This window comes from Copadichromis virginalis, linkage group LG18 (assembly GCF_057382275.1).
Source record: "Copadichromis virginalis isolate Kocher_CV1m ecotype Utaka linkage group LG18, C_Virginalis_male_GT1.1, whole genome shotgun sequence".
NCBI classification, from domain to species: domain Eukaryota; kingdom Metazoa; phylum Chordata; class Actinopteri; order Cichliformes; family Cichlidae; genus Copadichromis; species Copadichromis virginalis.
Genome location: NC_140635.1, coordinates 11,557,011 through 11,576,849, shown reverse-complemented (window position 1 = coordinate 11,576,849; position 19,839 = coordinate 11,557,011). Strand labels below are relative to the sequence as shown.

The window sequence follows — 19,839 nt, the reverse complement described above, 5'->3', positions numbered from 1 at the left end:
CGAAACGTCACAATCCATGTGGGATTTTCTATCTTACATCTTGTATGGTTACGTGTCTCCCTGCATCTACCATCTCTTTGTCTATAATTCTATTATGTGTATAATGTTAGTGGTTTGAGTCCTGAATAAACAAAACTGGCCAGCGTTTCCCAGGAAAGGAAAAAAAAAAAAAAACAAGTAAACAATAAAATCCACATCATCTTGTGTTCAGTTTGAGGAGTTTGTGAAGACAAGTAAAACTAGTGTTTTTGTTTATTTTGTTATATGGTTTTAGCAGGAAGCTGAAAATAACCTAAGGTAAGAGTCTCTTTTGGTTATGATTATTTTTAGCAGCTCTTGCTGCCTTTAGCTTGTCCTATTTTTATTTTCCGCTTAGCTATATTATTTCTGTAGACTTCAACTCAGTAAAAGATGATAATTTTCCCCAAACCCATTTTCAAGTGGTTGTTAATGTTTCCCTTCCCCTGGGGAGCTGGGGTCGTAGCAATGAGAATTTAATTTTAAGTTATTTCTGACGAGTATAGAGGTCAATGATGCACATAGGCAATTACAGACAAATGGGCAGCAAAACACACACAAAAAAAACCCCAACCAGACTCTGTAAACAATGTGGGCTTCTGAAAATGTTTCATCAGGTAGGAAGCCAATTCAGCGGGAACATTTCATGAGATCAGGTCTCAGACTCACACTTTTCTTAGTGGTTAGTCTGCTGCATTAATTGTTTCCTCTATGAAATGTCAGAATATGGTGATGAATCAAAGTCCTAGAACCTGAGATGATGTAACAAAGATTTGTGATAAAAAAAATAAAAAATAAATCTCAAAATATTCAAACTCAAATAGCTGATAAAAAGTATGAAGCTGACTTGCATCGAGGTTTTTTTGCTTTATTTTATAACTGTGATTAATGTTACAAGTTGTGAATTGTGAATTTAAAGGCTCTCGTCAATTCCTCTTCAATATTTCTTACATTTTAAGCTCCTTCAAAAGCATCATTCAAACATGCTTTATCATCTAAAACCAGAATACTCATGTTTTCCATAAGTCTGTCACCTTTTCGGTTGACGTGTTTGCGCGTGTTACACAATATATTATGCATTTAAGTACATATCACTTATCATTTATTCAATATTTTAAACAATTTCACCTGTCAACTATAAATTATCCAATTCACACATTCAGAAATACTCAATTACCAAAATAACGCCAGGTTAGTGATCAAGAAAATAATCAAGTTCACTTTGAGTACAATAACAGACAAAACATGATTTTAAATAAACACAAAGATGTGACGGATAAATAAAAATAAGCGCTGAGAGAGAGAAAACACGAATCTGTGGTTTAGAGCACAGCGTTTACTTTTTGTCCTGGCTCTGAAGTCATACAACAAGAAGCACACCCATCATATTACACAATTAATTATATTATTTACCAATTAGCGCTTCTCTGGAGACGAGAAACACAACCAGTAAACCCCACTGCACTGCACCGTTATTTGAGACGGCGCAGTATATGTTAAAGTGTTCCTCCCTCACACACAGACACGCAAAAATACAGGCAAAGCCTTTTAAAATTCTCCAGCTTTTTTGCCCCATTGCTGCAACAATATGAGAGTATTTTTAGTCAGCCTTCCTTGCAGAAACCCAGCTAGGTTATAATTACTGAGTGCTTTGTGACTGCCATGTGACAGAAGTACTATTGGTAGAGCACTGGAGATCCAAATATAGTCTCTGTACCAGGCAAGAGGCTAGAAAAAGAAAAAGAAAGAGAAAAAAACAAGAGTACTGGATCCAGGAAAAAAGGCCGAAAAAGATAACATTGATCATCAAGTGGCCGACCAGATAATGCCTTATCAAAAGGTTTCAGTGCAGTTTACAGTGACTACAGCTGTTCTGGTTGAGTGCTACAAATAGACGGGTTTAAGGTCCAGAGAAATCTGTGGTTTGTGCTCCGTTTCTTCAGTTTCCTCCAAGAACTGCTCAACGCTGGCGTTGGAGATCTTTGTGTGATGTGGTCATTTTGTCATATTTGTGGCTTTGGAGGGATAGCAGGCCGCCATTTTGCCACTTTGTTTTTAGCATGTGTACAATATATACACAGAAAACTATGCTTGGCATTTATGAATTAGTTTTATGACTTTAAAATTTGTTCACAACCATCAAACCACATTAAATGAGATGTAATTTCTCATTTGTTTTTAGCCTGGCACAGTAGCGCTCTTATAAAGAAGGCTTTTTACTGTTTCATGACAGTTTGTTCTCTGTATATATATTTAAAGTTAAAAAGAAAAAATACCAACAATCTGCTCTAACAGTCCCCCTCTTATTCTTTTTGTGTTGAGCTGGTGCTGTGGGCCAGCCTGTGTGCTATGTATAAACTTTGTTGTGGGCAGAATCATATGGATTGACATAAGAAATATACTACACAGCAAGTTCAATATAGTCAGACCCCACCAATGAGAGGCATCGTAACAATTTTTAGCTTTCTTTACCGTTTTTGTTTACTTTCTAAAGCGAGGATGTAACAATTCCCAAAACTCTACTTAAACCACGGCACAAACAACATCATCACACGTCCCTGCTTGAGATGAGCTTTCACAGTGCTATCGTCAGGTTAAAAAAAAAAAAAAAAGCCCCTTTATGGTGCTAAATAGCTAAGCCGTTCATTTCACTTAGCAGTGCACCCCCTCTAGTTCTTCTATGCCATTTGTCTAGTCTTTCCATGAAACACATACACAAGCATTATTGCACATACGCAGGCTGAGCTTCACTCAAGCACTCCGATATGTTGAGGGACAGTTAATGCAAAGTGCCCCGGGCAACATGTTGCTGCCCAATGAGCAGAAAAGGGTGCAGGGGGAAGATTTTCATGGTGGGTATGTTTCCACCAAGAGCTCAGAGTCACTGGCCACCCAGCTCCACAGCACCTTCTTCGGGTACATGTTTGCCTTGCAACAGGCACAACAAGGAAACAACCAAAATAAACCAGATATCTGGAGGAGACGACCAAAATAGAACAGATCACTTTTAAATTTGTGCTAAAATCTAATTATGTGCATGAAAAAAAAAAAAAAAGCACGTGTCCAAAGCAAAACAAAATTGAAGACATCAAAAGACAGGAATAAATACTGAAAAAAAAAAAAAATAATCCCCTCCAACACACTGGAAACCTTCATACCGACCCACAGCAACCCAGACTCATGTGCTCATTTGATAATTGGGTTGACTTTTTACAAATAGCGGACCATCTTTAATTAGCAGTTCAGAGGATCCGATCAATAGTTTCCATATTTTGAGCGCTCGGGCCAGTATAATGGACTCTCACTTTAGTCTCCAACTGGCTGGTGACAGCGCCTGAAAACACACTGCTGGACACAACAGACCCACTGCACTGTTTCTAACTGGTAACCCTCCATTTAAATGTTTTCTGTTTGAACTGTGCGTATTTTTATCTGTAATGTGCATTTAATTCAGTTTTGTATTGTGTACAAGTTGTATAGATCCAAGTCCCCAAATATTTTTCTGAATAAATGTGAAAGGCAGTTTTTCTTAAGCTGGGCTTAATTTAATCAAGCTTCAATACGTTTGTTGCTTAGAAAGTGGCTGAAAATAACAGAAGTCTGTGAATTTTACAGTTAAGAGAACACAAATTGAATTATATGCAGACTAGTTGTGGTCACCACATACAATTTAGTCTGTTTTGAGCAACAACAAAAAAAAAAAAAAAAAAACCCCCAAAAAAACCCAAAAAAAACAAACACATGCTTTCATATATTAAAACTAGGCAAAACTTGCCCCTTAACATGAGTAGTCAGCATCTTTTTTCATTGCATTGATTTCCAAGAGCATTATGGGTAATTAAGCCCTTTGAAAACAGCCATTTGCATGCAAAGTACAAACTGTCTTTGCATTTACTGCTTTAAAATCAAATATTCAAACCTCTTTTCACAGTTCAGTATTTCCCATTTTAACTGTGTTTAAATGAATTACCACTTTCTCTGAGGACTTTCCCACTTCTATTAACAACTGCGGCTATAAAATGTCAGAAGATGATTACAATTTCCAACAGCCAAAGATAACAAATTCAGGTGTCTACTTTTTCTCAAGCTAGCAGTGCTGGGGTTTTTCCTGCTTTGAGGAATTTTTGGTGTGCCCCCGAAAGGAAAGGAAAACTACCGGAATTTACTTTAGCATAATAGCCATGTTTATGAAATGGTTAGAAATAACAGGAAAATGCATAAACTTATGTCAAATAAGGCGACAGAGACTTTTTGCAAAAACATAATGCCATGAATTTACAAAAATTTCATAAAAACAAAAAGCAGCGTATTCTGTTATTGTTGCTGAAAACACTTTAGTAATGCAGATTTCTTTTTAAAAAATGACCAAAGAGTTGATTATATTTATATCAGCAGACTAATGTTTTCAGCTGTACTTGTACTCATTTCAAAAAGTCTAACCTAAACTAGTATCTACACACCAACTGTAAACTTAAAGAAGAACTTCCACTCAACACTTCATCTGTCTTCTCTTACAAAACACGCCCAGTATCCTAACAAAACTGGCAGCGCTGCACAGCTCGTCACATAACACGGCCTGTCCGATGTATTGAGCTGGTACAGCACGCAGGGCCACGTGCGGTGGGACACAGCGAAGGTGGAGCTGTGCAGGATCCCGGTCACCTGCTGGAAAGATCCAAGCCCGGGGGGTTCAGCTCATCCATCCAAACAGGAACACTGTGCAGTTTGGGAGATGGATCTGAAACTAGACAAATCCATCAACGGCTCAGTGGGTACTTCCTAAATATAGGAGCAAGAACGGAGACACTCCTGAAAGTCAAACCAAATCTTGTGTAAACAAAAGAGCCTGCTTTATCTCAAGGCCTCCATTTCGCCTTCCAGGCCGGCATCAAGTCATGGTTTTGAAAGGTGTTGTATAAAAATGTAAAATAGCCTGTAATGCCCTTTTGTCTCTGCTTAGTGTCTGTGTGGACCATTACATTACCTCTGTTTAAAATAGTCTCAGCCTCTGAATTGGAGCTACAGTGGGAACATTGGGAGTGAACTGTGTCCCATGTGGAGCTCCCAAATACAGTTCTCACTGTGCCATTGACTTATGGGTTTCTCTAAATAATATTGAAGCCCGACATCGATGCGCTGTCAGTAAGCTACTGAATGAGTCTGTGCCAGAAATAGAAAACCTAGTAAAAATAGTCTAAATCAACATTATCGAGCAGGTTTCAAATCTCTTGCCTGTAAACAACAGCAGCCTCTATGTCAAATTAGTTGTTCCGCTTGGAAGTAAACCAGTGACCCAGTGAAAATGAGCTTTTCCTCTTTTCCCCTAATCAAAAGTCAATAACCAATGACTAATATTAGACAGGGGCGTCTACAGTATCAGTGCAGATTGCATAAGCCTGAACTAAGCTCTACAGGCCTGAACAACCGGGTGATAGGAAATAATCCATAATGACAGAGGATGAAAGAAAACTCTGCACTAAACAGAGCTAATATTCTTTTTCCTTTCTTACTATTTAAAGATGAATTCAGCCTGAACTTCAGTGCGTATGATGTTTGTGTAGTTTGCAAACAGGCCTCCGGGTGGCATCCCTTCTCTCACGCTGCATGCAGCCTCTCTTCCACACTGACCCTGCCTGGTTTTAGCAGCTGGGTTCCCATGGCAACCCCAGACAGTCCATACCACTCCTCTCTCTCCCTCTCTTCCTAAGCCAGGCTGCACTTGTATCCTTCCATTCCCAGACGCGCTCATACATCAACACACAGCAGAACCGTGGCCTGCGCTGGCTTTCTATTACTGTATTTGTGTCACTGTATACTGCATCTGTATGTTTGGTGGGAGACCACCACGAGCTCACGGCTTAGATTATTTTCCAAATCCACCTTCTCATGCTCACGAGTAAAATACAACCACAAGTTCTGGATGAATGGTCAAATCTGCTTACAGAGTGAAGTGACCAGGAAGTATCTGCGTGGCAGCCTTAATAAGAGCTGGATCGAATTCTCTAGATACTCCGGGAAGGTCCTTCAATGCTTCATTTATTTCCCGCTTTAGGAGAGGATACACTGGAGCATCCTTTATGAAAGGAAAGAAGCTAATGCTATCCCATAATTCATAGCAACCCACTTCGCAACCGTCATTAGAAACAAACGATCAACATAGCTGACAAGAGACACAGATCATGTAAATGTTAACAGTGTGTTTTCCATTTCATGTCATAACCTGCTGATGTGTTTTGTGAATGATGGATATTATACTGCAGCAATAAAATGTGGTTATCAGGATTTTGCGCTGTGTGCAGGCCGTAGATTTACATTTTTAAAAAGTGGACAAAACAAAGTGGAAGGACTTTGAAACTTAAAATATTCACTTTTTGTAGTCCATCTTCAGAGGTACACCACCATACTGCAGAACCATGTCACTGGCATCAACCATCACATTATTAAAGAAGCTTTTTGAGTGCAGTTGGACTCCCTGCACACCGCAGCTCTCTCTTCCCATGTCCTTATTAATTCTTTCCTTGATCTCCTGACATTTTCTATCAAGGTCAAGATAAAAGTATTAAGTAACTTCTTGAACCATTCAACCAAAATCAACAGCCACAATTTAAGTGAATGGGAGCTACGTAAAATGTTGTGTGATGCATGCAAAGAACACACCAAGTCAGGCAGAACTTCAGAGACAAAGTGTTGGTTGTGGCAAAGTTTAAAATACAAAAACAAAAAAACAACAACAACAGGGCATTAAACCACAAGAATAACTGAAACAGGTGTGGCCCAGGTGACACACATCAAAATGAAAATGATGCTTTACAACCAAGTGGTAAATGCAAACCACTGGTGAAACCGAGGCAGCCTTGTTTAAGCTATACACAGGGATAAACACATCTCACACAATCAAAAATTCAAACCACCTTAAAACGCAGCAGTTTAGTCCAGCTATTGTTTTAGATTAAATCATTCACCTGAATGGTTAATAGTTTCTGCCTTTGCTAGTTGGCAGCTGAAATGCTAGCATGTAAAACAAGCTCATATTTCATTATTTCATTAGTACTCCCTCTGTCTCGCATAGAGAACCACAAAACCCAGCACAGTTCTGCAGTTTTTTATTATTACTATTGGTTTTTTTAATCTAGTATGTCTCTGGACTGTGTCAGAGAAAAACTTCCATAAAACCCAACAGATGTGTGGACATCAACATGCAAGGTAAGAAAGTCTACTGCTGTCACCTGTGTGTGGCAAGCTTGCCACAATTAACCACACATTTCAGCAGCAATGAAAACGACTGAAGTGAATACTGAATAAAATGTGATTCAGCAGTCTCACACAACTCTCAAATATTGTGCGGACAAAGTTTAGCCTGCACTCAACTTTTATCTTTTTGTGGATTACTTTCTTAATTTTGGTTAATGTTCTTTGACTAGTAAATTAGTCACCAGGAACATCCCTCGTACAAATTAGTTCCCTCACATTCCTGTGATGCAAGCAGATCAGGGGAAATGGAAGAGACATGATTTGATGTGTTTGTGATTAGTGGGATGAGTGCATCGTGTCATTATTTTCCCAGTTAACAAGTGCAAAACAGGGTCAGAGGACTCAAACAGGTATCACAGATTATTGTAGTAGCGGGGAAAAAAAAAACCTTACTCAATGTACTATTTAATAAAATTGTGAATACCTGCCACAAGGCAGACAGAACTTTCTACCTAGAAAAAAAACAAAACACTGGGCACACCTTGGGTTCTATGAGATGAGAGCACAATAAGTCTCCTTTGCTTTTCATTAGGCCAACATATTTGAAATATGTCTACCTAATCAAAGTCGTGAATTTGAAAATAAACACCAGTCATAAAAATCAGTGACACCAATATATCTGAAATGGTTCTTTAAAAAAAAAAAAAAACATCTCAACTGCAGCTCTGTCAACAAATCCTACATCCATTTCAGTCACAGCAACAGCAGCAGAAGCAGCAGCACTACAACTACTAGTAGTAATCTTCTGTGAATGTATCATGTCTGGTAAAATGGCACCAGATGCATTTTTATAACAAATACAGGTGTAAAGTAGAAAATATTAAACCAAGTTTAAATGTAACAATTTTTAGTAACGTCTAATATTTAATAATACACCCAAATACTGAAATATATATAGTCGAATCTTAAAACCCACACGACTGAGAAAATGAAACAAGGAAATGTAAATCAACTGATTACTTTGTACGGGCATTATATTCCAGTATTCACACATGGAGACTATTTCATAACATGCACATGTAAGTACATCTGTAACCTGTAGCAGCTGTGAAAGCACATCAGCAGAAGAATTACATTTCTGAATAAATATTGCTTTAGTGGAGAGTATCAGTCACTGAAAAACCACAACAGGAAAAGAAGAAGAGGAAGAACCGGATGTTCGCTGGTGTAGCATATTCTCTTTTCATGACCCTCTTAGACTCGGGTGGGGGGGTGGAGGGGGGGGATAGCCATGTCTACGTGGTTACTTTCAGTATAATAAAGCTGTAAAATCTCAGGTTACAAATGCCTGCAACAATAAATCACCCAACCAAGTGTTTACTTAAGTTAGCCTCCAAGCTACCTCTTTTAGCTCAGCCTGACAAAACACCCTACAGCTCAAACTGTCAACAAACCGCTGTGACACCAAAAAAAATATCTATATAAAAAGGTTTCTATTAATAGCATTGTGTCCCATTCTGACCACGTTCCACAGGAGGTGAAAGGTGAGGCTTGTTTGACTAGTGGCTGAGGTGGAGGGAGACCTTTTGCCTGGGTGTGGCTGGACACAACTATCCTCTGGACTCGCTGATAACTGGCCCTGCATGCTACTGAACGCATTGAGGCCAACCTTGAAGTGGTGCTCTGAGGGTTTGAAATCCCCATGTGTGACAAAACATGCTAAACACACATAGTCATGTGCCCCCTCGTAGATTCTGCATGGCTCAGAGTCTGTGTGTAGCTCACTCTGCTAGGCCTGGGAGAGAGTGTGGAGCCAATGAGGAGGCCTGGTCATGATTAGGCAGCAAAATGTATCCTCGCGTGTCAAACCTCACTTTGATCCATTCAGCTTCCCCTCTGTCTGTCTCAGCAGTGAAAGAAATGGTTGAGCTGTGTGGGTGTGTGTGGGGCAAGGGGAGACAGAGAAAGCAGGGAAGCATATGAGTGCATTCATACACTTACAATGATTTGTTTTATGTCAGGGCATTAAGAGAAAGTATAGTCAGGAAGTGTATAGTCTCCCTCTCACACGCACACACACACACATATACAGAAACACACAAAACCAACACAGAGGCGTTTTGTGTCTCACCTTCTGCTACTGACCTTCCCTTTGTTTACAGCGCATTGCCGGGATACTCCCTTTGATTCGGCTTCGCACACGTGACCCTAGCCAGTTTCTGCTCTGCAGTGCTGCTGCTAAAAATAGCCTCAGCTTGCCCTGGCTCCACAGCTAGTTTACATAAGCTCTAAGGGGGGTGGGGGGAGAAAAGGGAGCGACATAGGGGGAGAGAGAGGAGGGGGAGTCTCAGTAAAGAGAGAGCGATAGAGAGCGAGGGGGAGAGAGGAGGAGTAAAAAAGGGGGAGGAGGGAGGGAGGGAGGGGATGGGATCTATGGACAACCATTCCACAATCTCTGAGCAGGGAACCTGCAGCGCCACTGCTGTCCTCCAGCAGACTATGCCTTTACACTCCTGGTCAACAGCAGGGGGTGTGTGTGTGCGTGTGTGTGTGAGAGAGAGAGAGAGAAAGGTATTTGTGTATGTGTGTGGTCGGCGCACACAGTAACAGACTCACAGATATCCACCATTCACGAGGCTCGCTCTGTCTCTCTGCTGGACGTGCATTTTAACCCAAAAATAAAAAATCTATTTATAGCCTCCCCACCCCCCAAATCTTTAAGTGGAGCATAAGTTCTCATCGTCCTCTGCAGCACTGCTTACACTGAGCTTAAAACCGCCATAGTGATGATTTACTTTTTTCATACTGTACATTACGACACAGATTTACATGTTAGACACTTTAGCCAAAATGTATATCAGGTGCTATGGAAATGAGTGGTGTTTCTAATGTGATTCTCCTCAGGCTAAAAGAAGCTGTCAGAGCCTCTGGTCTCTAGAAACAAAATAAAAACACATTGGCAGTGTAGCCAATCTTGTGGCATGTAGCATGCAACGCAGGGCAGCTTTAGGCTTTCTTAACCGCTTTCAAATGTCCACCCAGGCTGGCTGTTTGAATCTATAACTCAACGAATAGACAAAACAATTAAGTTAGAGGAAAACTAAAATCTCAGGCACACATAGGGCATCACTTAAAACATCTTCAAGTAAAAAGCGGTTAACACACAGACACACATACACACACTCTCTCTCAGGGAAAAGGCTTGGCATGTGTTCTCATGTGCTCCGCAACATCCTCTCTGCTATCGCTTTCTGGCCTCAAGAGACGACTGAAAAGAGAGAACGGCTCGGTCCCACAGGGGGCTCTAACAACCTTAAGGACAGTGGTTTGTGTAGATGGTGTCCCACTGAGGTTGCAGCAGATCTGATCCTACATTTCAGTGCAAAACCACTCCTTCCTTTCCCTCAACTCACAGATACAGCCAAACACAAACACACACAGTTCCATAGTGCGTCCTTTGATTATTCCTCAGTCAGCTGACAGGAGGGTCATCTGATTTTAACAAGCGACACAAAGGTTTTTGTTAATCTGGATTATGGTTTTACATGACTCATTTTATGTACAAAGTATTTAATTTTTTTAATTAGTAATGTAGCGATAATGTAAATGAAAAACAGAGCTAGAAGAGTTTTAATTTGTTTGAAACCATTTAAAATTTGTTTACCAAGCATTCATGCCTTAAAAAAAAAAAAAAAAAAAAAAAAGAGATAAAGCCGTAATTTTTTTAATGCCTTTAAAATGTTCTTACCCGAACAACAAGGTGTGCTGTTTCTATGGCCTGTTTGGTGGTTGAATCTAACATAATGAGGAACATTTGTTTGGTTGTTTACAACTTTAGAGCTGGGAAATAAAAAGAAAAGAAAAAAACTCTCACCATAACGCTACCAAAATGTTCCTCTTCCTCATTCATTTCTTCCTCCAGTCCACTTCCTACCTGCCAACAAATGCTTCTCTATTTTTCCATCAAAATAAAAACTACTGTGCCATTGGGATTCAACTCTGTCTAATTCTGGCCTGATACTGTACTTGAAATTAAAGTCAGGCCAATAGTTGATGTTTGTTTATATGTTTAAAAAATTTTCATATTTCTGTCTGACTTAAAGTACATGGGTTTTAAAATCCCACCAAATATTAATATCAGTGTGAATCATGCACACAAGAAGTTTACAGTTGTCTCAAATCTGAAACATGCACACGCTACGAGTTTGAAAACACAAAGGCAGCAAAACTTTAAACTGTGATGCATCCAGTTTCTTGTACTTTAGCCACACTGTGCAGTGAGAAGAAAGGCAGAAAGCTGAATCGAAAAAAATGTGGATGGTGGAGGTTAACTCGCAGTAATATTTGTCAGCAGCAGTACGTTAGCTGACGTTAGCCTCAAAGGCAAAAATATTTACCACTGCCTAACAACACTGCTAATCCAGGACTAGCGGTGTATGTGAAGTTGTGTTGTTGGCACATATCACAAATCCTCTTCTCAACAGCCCAACTGACAGTTGTAGTAGCTTGTTGTTTCAAGGCTGCCGTTTCAAACTTTCATTTCTTTCAGACTTGCGTCTCTCATTGGCTGTTGTTAAAGTAATCATAACTACTTAAAAGACTTTAAAATGTGGATTTTAAATCTTTAGACTGTTGGTGTTTCTGGAAGTTCTGTAAATCCTCACACAGCCAGCTTATCTAGGTTTGTCATCAGCACTGACAAAGGTCCCAAACCACTCCGCTGAATGACGGGACAGGTTAATAACGCCCAAAACTCCTGAAGCCAAGTCAAAAGAAGAGCTCCAATAATATATCAGACTAATATTGGCAATGGCCAACCCATCATCAGTGGGATTGTGCAAAGAAAAGCTTAAAAACCTCAAAACAAGTCTACTACATTGTTTGTAAAGATGATTCCTCTAGAAAAAAAAATGAAGAAAATATAAAAACACACAAAACAAATAAAGCCTGGAACATGTATCTGGATCAGCAAAAAGGTTTTAGAAACACTCATCTCAGCCAGAAATTCAGACATTACAAGTAAAATACAAGTCAAAATTGATGCAACAGCACAGATAAACCAACAGTTGTCTCTTTTGGTGATAGGCTGACATCAATCCATATGACCGGAAGTAGAAAATACCGCTGCACCTTTAGCATGACATGTTCTTACAGCCATCATCAGACTCACAAACCTCATGGACTGTGTTGACTGACAGAGATCAGTAACGTAGCTTTCATCCCGTGTGAAAGAAAATCTTCATAGTGTCAGTGTCATACCACTTAGATGATGCATAAATTTAAACTGTGAAAGTAACCCGAATATAATTTATGCAAGCAGCAATCCATACAAATCAACAGAGTCCATGAAGGTTTAACAGCTTCCAGGGGGACAAATATTTCTTATGTGATAAAAACAACTGATCAGAATAAAAGTTCTTACACTGAAACATAAACACAAGTAGAGTCATTCAGGCTCATCATTATAGGCGGTACATCAGATCAACTAAAACATTAAGAATTCAAGCAACTTATTGGTGACACAAAAAAGCAGCAGTGACATGCAGCCAGTGTATAAATATCGCTCTCTCTGGCTCTTCCATGAACAGAAGAGGCTCCTTATTGAGGAGAGCCACTGTTTGTGAAGCCTAGCCCCTCTGTTTCTGTAGGGCCTTCAGGGGCTGGGGCTGGCTGACAATGCCAACCATTCTTAGCACTTTACAGCCCCAGATGACTGTGTCAGTGGCCCCCAGGCTGGTGGCAGAGTCCCGTGACCAGCACTAAACCCCAGCCCCAGCCTAGTCAAGCCTTAGACTTATCCACCCACAGTCAAGCCCGATCTCCGGGACTCTGCAGGACAGTTGGATACCTGGCCCATCCTAGGTGTGCCTCTGCTGTGGCCATTTTCACAACATAACATCCTAACCTGATTAAACATGCACCACATGTCAGTCACAAACTCAAATCCCAGTTTTAAACCTAAGAACCCGAAGTTGAGTTTTGAAACTTGCTTAAATTAAAAATAAATAAATAAAAAATTCTTAGTCAAAGCAGGCGTTTTCACATAACAATAACTAATTAGCAATTATATTAGCAACTAATTTGGATTTTTGTTTCCTGTTTTTGTACTTGATGAATTGAATAACAACTGAACTGTTTCAGTTTAAGAAACACTAATGACCTTAAAAACAAGCTTTTTATATATATATATATATATATATATATATATATATATATATATATATATATATATATATATATATATATATATATATATATATATATATATCTCTATCTCACAGACTGTGGTACAAAGTCAGGGTGTATTATCAAAAGGTGACTCCATCATTTTCCATTTACAGAATAACATGCACTATGCTTACATATGTTTACAAATATAAAGGTGAGTGTCTATGTATTATTTTAAAATTCGGAAATAGCAAAAAAAAAAAAAAAAAAAAGCATAAAATCTTAACTATACCTATATCAAACCACCTCTTTATGAACTACATCTTTTGTTGCTGTTAAACCATCTAAAAAAGATTCAGATTCCTTTTCATTTGATCAAAGAACATTTGCCTGTTGTTTGTTTCATAATCCATACGCTAAATCTCTATAATCATGCCCCTAAAAATTATATTATGATCATTTAAAAGACTAAAAAAAATAGACAGACTAATAAAAAAACAAACAAAAAAAAAACAAAAAAAACTGAAATGAAAACAGAGAGAAAAAAACAAAACAAAAACACAAAACTATGAAACAATAAGACATTACAAAAACCCAACTCAATTTGTGAACTATAATATACACACAAATCTTAGCATTAAATTATTGTGTTCCTGTTGAGACAAAGTCACCAGAGGAAGTACATGGTTGGCTGCTCTGAGTTTGTGGTACATTTATTAAAAAAACAAACAAAAAAAAAACCTCTAAGGCATCTCAGGCCTCATCCTCATTGCAGGAATAAGCCCCAACTTGTTCACAGCCAATTTACTCAGTACCACCACCATCCAGTGTAGCTCTCCTCTGGCCCAATCCTGTTTGGCTGCTGCAGCCCAACATCCTAGCCATCATCATCATCATCAAGCACACTAACACAAGAGAGTTTCATACCAGCCTAAACAGCATCTAGCACTGGTATGATGATGAATCTCAACATATTATTTGTGCCATGTTTTGTGTCATATTTGCTGTGGGAACATTCACCACAGCAGCAGGCCTGGGAGTTCAGATTTGCGTGTGAAAAAGTGTTTGATTTTGCCGTTGACACATCCAAGGCATTGCGATGGAACCAGCCTGCCGCAGCTGAAAATAGCTTATAATCAATCAGCTGGCAGACACATATCTGTGCTCTTAAAACGTATAAATGTGCAATGCAGAGGCCAGATCGATGGGTGACAGGATTCCAAAAACATCGATATGGACATGCTCTTTGGCATAACAAGCGCCTGCCATCGGCCCGTACTTATTTCCTGTGCCTCTGTCCGATGGGCCATCCAGCGTTAGGCTGGCTGGAAAAAATATATCTGCCAGTGGTGCAAGGTCTGTGAAGGACAACACAAATGAAACAGAAGAAGTATATAATCCGCCCTTGTAAAATCTAAATATGACATCTAGCTAAATCTAACCAAAATGTGTTCTGGTGGCATTGTTGCAAAACCACAAATCGCAAAAAGTGAGCTACATATAGGTTATTTCCTTTTTGCTAAACCTGCATAGTGACTGATTAGCAAAACTAATTGCTATCAAGATCAAGGAGTCACCAGCACAGCCCCACTAATCAGCATGGTGTTTAAATATAAATAAAAAGAGAGTAAGATATGAAATAAAACTGAAATAAAAGTCATGACAATGCGGTTTTATACTATGTGAGTGTTACAAGCTTGTAATACAACTTGTGCTGACGTTTTCCAGGGAGAATCTTAGTATACTGCTAACATCAGAGGTAATAACCATGAGCAGAAAAACCTGCAAATAACCAAACAAGTTTAGATTCTCCCGCCATCTGAGGAACTGAAAACTCAAGTGAATTACTTTAGACGGCAATGTCCCCACAATCGTAGGACAACTCGCATGATCTGATATCCCTGTGGCGAAGTTGTTCCCACATCATCACAACAGTGTTGGTCCAGGATCAACACCACAACCAACCAATTACATTATCTCAGAATTCAGTTAGCATTACCTGAGAAGTTAGCTAATACTGTTAAAAACAACAACATAAATAACCCAAATTTAACTAACAGCAAAGTTAACCTGAATATATACCTGTTATATTGAATTGATTAATAAAGTAAATACTTTAAATGGTTACCATCTGTTCCAGGAGAGAGCTTTTTTTCTTTTCCCAGCATATTCCAAACTTATGACATCACAACAACATGATGATGCAGGAACAACACCAGCACAGAGAAATCAGATACACCAGGACAACCCTGTTGTATTCGAGCAGGGCTAATGAAGCTAGCATGATTGTTAGCTTTGGTTGATACCATGTATGCCTCATGAACTGTGGAAACTTTGTGGTTTGATCAGGAAGGGCGTCCAGCATATAACTCTCATATCTATCAACCACTTGTTACAAGGGCGCAAGAGAAAATAGCTTTCTTTATATACCGAGTGCATGTGTGTCACTCTGTGTTCATACCAGTGTATGTGCTTCAGTGCAGCTTAATTCGCTCCGTTTCTGTTAATCCATTACATCTGTTTGTGTCACTTCTACTCTACGCTCCATTTTAACACAGCCAAAAATCACATTAAATCTCTTCTCACATAGTTTTCTTTTCCTAGTGTCAGGCAACAAAACAAGGTGAAATATTGACTTTAATGCAGCCATCAGAGTCAATATTTCCACCAATATTTTGACCACAGAGCGAACAGAGGCAAGCCATTTACCAGGCCGCTGCTCTACACCGCTGAAATCCGGATTTCGTGATCTCGATGTAGTCTGGCAAAAATCTAACCCTGTTCTGAGAATGAAACTGTATTTACACATAAACCAAAGTGTCTCAGCTCTGTATAATGCGCTGCACTAATTAAATTGGCTATTTCTTTGTCACTTATTCCTCTTCCTAGGGGCGGGGCCAGCAGCCATTCCAGTTCAATTCAAAGCTACCCTCAAAGTTCAGATATCTATAGTGGGAAAATATGAGGCTAACAATAATGTCCCATAATCTACCACAATAAAGTGGTAGATTATGGGACCTTTAAAAAGCAAAGCCTAAACAACAAGAGACATTCACAAAAAAATTAAAAAAAAATACTGATATCAAAACACAAACATTTGATTTAATACACCCAGTCTCCAACAGAAGGACCTATGCTCCCTTTCTTTTAACCCAGTTGGCAGCTGAAGCAGTCTGCCACAACTTCCAGGATGGTTACTCAGAACAGTTCGTGGTCATAACAACAATAGGTGTGCATGTGTATATGTGTGGACCTTTACACATACATGTCTGTTGCCATGTAGGACAGAGTATCTATGAGAGTTCATACAGAGGTTAGAACCGAGAGGAAGTAAGCGAGAGGCTGTGGAGTCTGACAATTTCCAGCCTTCAATCAAAACACATGGCTCAGGCAACACAGGGATACTGTGAGGTTTCTGCTGAAAAGCAAGATTTAGGAACATGGTGCAAAAAGCCTAGCAGTTATCAAAATGGTTAGACCATTCATTTTTTTTCAAGATTTAATATTTCTGTTTATGTCAAATAAAATTACAGCACCACAGTTAGATTATTACACAACTTTATCTTTCAAAGAAAAAACATTCTGAGATGAAAAGTCACAAAGCTTTAAGTTTAACAAATAAGGTAATGTTTATTCTAAAGATTTTATTTTGTGATAGAGAAAAAAAAAAAAAAAAAGTAAAGCGGGGGCGAGAGATGGGGAATATAACACAGCAAATTGGCCTGGGGCGTACTCAAACCCATGCCGCTGCAGCCTTCGGTACATGGGGCACGTGCTAGAGGGGCGCCCCGATGATGATTCCTTGACCAAACATTATTGTATAACTGCCCAAACAGGAGCAGAGAGGCAGAGATAGGAGGATAAAATGACAGGCAGAGGAGAGCAGAAAGAATGAATGATATTTTTGTGGAGGAGGAGGATGAAAATAGAGAGGGAAAAAAAAATCTGACTTCAATCATTTGGCAGTATTTCCCCCCCCCCCCCTCATTCAAAACAGTAGATGTAGGACAGAAAAAGGCATAGCAACCAAGTTCAAAATCAATACACACAACAGAGAAGTCACACATGAAGCACTGAAACACTGTATGCTTTTCATTGTCTTCATTTTACTGTGTTAATGTTTGCTCATGTCACAGGACAGCTGTATTATCAGCACTCGGGCTAGCTGCAAGCCTCAGTGGTTTCAGCTATGACAATATTCCTGGAGATTTCAACATTCAGAAGCATTTGCAGCATTTGTGACGAGGAACTAACAAAGATCTGAAATGTTTATGGTACCACGATATTAAATGATGTCACCATGACACTGGGATATGGACTAAAATAAACACAACATGCTCTTTTCTTTCTTTCTTTTTTGCGCTGCCCTACAACACGCAGACTGACTCAGAGCAGCAAAGACAAACACAGGCCGTGTGGACTGTAACAGCTCCACCTTACAGATTCATGTGACTCTCTAACCATCACCTGACTTTTTCTCTTCTTTCTATGGACGCTCCTCACAGGCAGGGGAACAACAACAAAAGTTACATTAATGTTCGAGGAACAGAAGATATTTAGGGGAAAATTAAAAACTCTCTCTACACTCCAAACATATGAACACACCAGTCACTGATGTAGCCTGCTTGTGACCTCGAGTTATTAGTTTTGTATCTTCTAATGCGTTTTAGCTTTGAATTCAGTTTGGCTTCAGTTAGTTTCCAGAGTGGGCTTGCTTCTTCCAGTTTTTGTTAGTTTTAGTCTTTTCAATTATAAATATATATTTTAAGGGACAGGTATTTAAGAAAATTGTAATAGATGTGACATTACCACACCACTGTAAAGACATCCTAAGAACACTTCCTCTACATTTTATATTAATTCACTTTGTAAGTTCATTTATCTATTTATTTATTTTTCCCCCCCCAAGTCTAGGTTTTTTTTGTTTGTTTTCTTTTTGTTTGTTTGGTTTGTTTTGTTTTGTTTTGTTTTTTTTTGGGGGGGGGGGGGGGGGGGGGGGGGGGTCAGTTAACTGCCAATGTTTTACCACACCTAGATTTAGTTTGCAGTTTTACTTTAGTTTACTATAATGACCTCGCTTTGATCGAACCCTCAGAGATAAAGGGAGCCAACCTTTGGGATGGGAGGGGACTCCTGAGCCCACAGCATGTACATATCCTCATATTTACATGTGACTCCAGAGGTGAGTCAGAGGAGAAGCAGAAAGAGAGCACTGTAATCAGTGAATCCTTTTGCATATCCAAACTTCCTTTTACAGGGAACAGAGGGGTCCTTCCTAGTGTACAACCAGCTCCCTATGGTGGCCCAAAGTGCTTTAGGAGCCGTAAAAACAATCCGGGACTCTCCTCAAAGTGACATCAGTTTCAGCACCCTGCACACTGCAGTATCAGTACTTACTACATCTACAGTTCAGCTGGACTAAGATCGTAGCTGCTACACTTTACACTGTTATTTAGTGAACCAACCCGAAGGTAGATGTTTGTCTTACTTAAACAGTTGAAAAATACTAGCTTTAACTAGAGCAGGGATAGTGGCCTAACAAAGGGACTAATCTGGCCCATCTAATGGATTGGCAAATTGTAAAAGTTGCTATTAAACAAGACCTATATGCTGGACAGTATTTGGAGGATCACTTCATGAGAGCCCAAACTGTTCCTTTCATGTCTACATCATTGACATTATAGATAGCCAGCCATACAAAACCAAGGAATGAAAAAAAATTAGGCATTTTTTTTACTGTTATTATTCCATTCAATAACAAAATTCCTGTTTGTTTTTTTTACTTTGTTTTTTCCCCAAGTTAAGAGAAATTCTCACCTTTTTTTAATTATGTGAAAGAGCTGCCAACTAATATGTTTCTTAGAGCACAGTTAAGCCAAAGCCCACCAACAGGTTTCTTTGATTTTCTACATAAGTATTTCTTTACGATTATGTTTCTCAAAACTGCACATCTCAGGCTGTACATCAGTTTTGCAACAATAACAACAATCACCACCACAATAACAACAACGATAGCAATGAAAACAGAAGACCCTCAGAAAGTTTCAGCTACGCTACTTAATACCAAAAAGAAAGAACTGATTTAGAGGCATTTAATCAGTTATAGATTGCAGGAAACAGCCGTCTAGCCAAGACCAAATTTAACTTTATGTGGTTTATGTGCTAAACTGAGTTTGACACCCCCGAACTGCAAGATTACACCATCATTACCTAATTACAGTTTTCAATAGAACAGCTTCAATAAATTTAACACTGGGGCATTTTAATACAGGTCAGACCAGGCTTTGCATATTGCCATGGAGAAAAGCCAAACACTGATATGAGGAGAGATATGCTAAATTTTCCAATGGACAGCTACAGCTCTTGCTCAATTTGCCACACCCAGAGTAAACATATCTTAGCCACATTCATATACGACATGACACCAACAGACACTGCAGAGCTTTCACCTCAAAGGCGACA

At 39.2% G+C, this 19,839-nt stretch overlaps 1 protein-coding gene across 2 annotated transcripts in view; it reads right to left on the bottom strand.

Annotated features, from left to right (window-relative positions):
• The window catches only part of gnal2 (guanine nucleotide binding protein (G protein), alpha activating activity polypeptide, olfactory type 2), a 53,929-nt gene that overhangs the window by 10,207 nt on the left and 23,883 nt on the right, over positions 1-19,839 (bottom strand). The gene's annotated exons all lie outside the window — the stretch shown is intronic.